Raw genomic sequence first — 1403 nt, forward strand, 5'->3', positions numbered from 1 at the left:
CCCTGCCCTCCCCTGCACCCTGCCCTCCCCCTGCTCCCTGCCCTCCCTCTGCACTCTGTCCTTCCCTGCTCTAAGCCCAGCAGACTCTGCCTTGCCTGGGTGGTGCACAGGTGTCTGTCTTCCTTCTCTGTCTCAGCTTAACTCTGTGCTCCTGGAGACCCCTCTCCTGTCCCCTGCTGCGGCTCCCCGACCTCTGGCCTCCTGTCCCCTGCTGCGGCTCCCTGACCTCTGGCCTCTCTGTCCCCTGCTGGCCCTCCTTTCCAGGGCCTCTCCAGGGACTTCTCTCCCTGCTTATGTCCAGGAGCTCTTCCCTCACACTGCTTTGACCACTCCGCTACCCCATCTTTATGCTGATGACCGTAATTTTTACATTACTACTTTAGACCTCTTTTTTAAGTAAATGTTGTATTGAATTATAATATACATACCGAAAAGTACCCAAATCCTAAGTGTATAACTCAATAAATTTTCCCAAAACAAATCAGGTGCCACCTTTCAGATTAGGAAGCAGAGCCAGGACCCAGGAGACCCCTCAAGCACCCTTCCAGCCCTTTCCCCCACTGAAAAAACATCCCCCAGTCCTGCCTTGTATCGTGCCAGAGTCATTCTGTCTGTCTTCGAACCTTATAGCAGTGGGTTCCCCCAGGGTGTTCCTGTGGCTGGTGTCTCGCTCAGCATTGAGTCCGTGAGCTCACCCTTGACTCCTCATTCTGTAGCTGATGGGCACTGGTTTCTGGTTCGGGACTGTTGCAGGCAGTGCTGCCTCTCGGTCCACGGGAGTGCAGTGGCTGCGTCACAGTGGGCCGTGCTCAGCTTCTGTGGACACTGCCAGTTTCCAAAGCGGAGGCACCAGCCTGCACTCGCGGGGGTAGATGAGAGCTTGATAAAACCAGCTCCAACCCCTAGTGTTATCAGTCTGCGGGGGGGGGGGGGGGGGGGGGTTGTTTTAAATTGTTATTGATTTTAGAGAGTGAGGAAGGGGGGGAGAGAAAGAGAAAAACATTGATGTGAGAGCTAAACATTGATCAGCTGTCTCCTGCACACGCCTTAACCGGGGATCGAACCACGACCCGGGTATATGCCCTGACCAGGAATTGAACTAGCCACCTTTCAGTGCACAGGGCAGCACCCAACTAACTGAGCCATATGGGCCGAGGCTATCAGCCTTTTTGTTTTCATTTTAGCCACTCTGGTGGGTGAGTAGTGGTATCTCCTTATAATTATTTTCTTTTGTTTTTTTATTCAACTTCATTGAGGCATAATTTACAATAAAATGCATCCATTTTAAGAGTGAGTTTTGACAACTACCACCACCACAGACAAGCTATGGAGCAGCTTATTTGCTGTTTATCTTCCTAGAAGTGAAATGTCTGTTTTTATATATATATATATATATTTTTTTT

General features: G+C 50.5%; 1 protein-coding gene across 2 annotated transcripts in view; it reads left to right on the forward strand.

Annotated features, from left to right (window-relative positions):
* The window catches only part of FRMD8 (FERM domain containing 8), a 21940-nt gene that overhangs the window by 12143 nt on the left and 8394 nt on the right, over positions 1 to 1403 (forward strand). The gene's annotated exons all lie outside the window — the stretch shown is intronic.

This window comes from Myotis brandtii, unplaced genomic scaffold, assembly GCF_000412655.1.
Source record: "Myotis brandtii unplaced genomic scaffold, ASM41265v1 scaffold187, whole genome shotgun sequence".
NCBI lineage: Eukaryota > Metazoa > Chordata > Mammalia > Chiroptera > Vespertilionidae > Myotis > Myotis brandtii.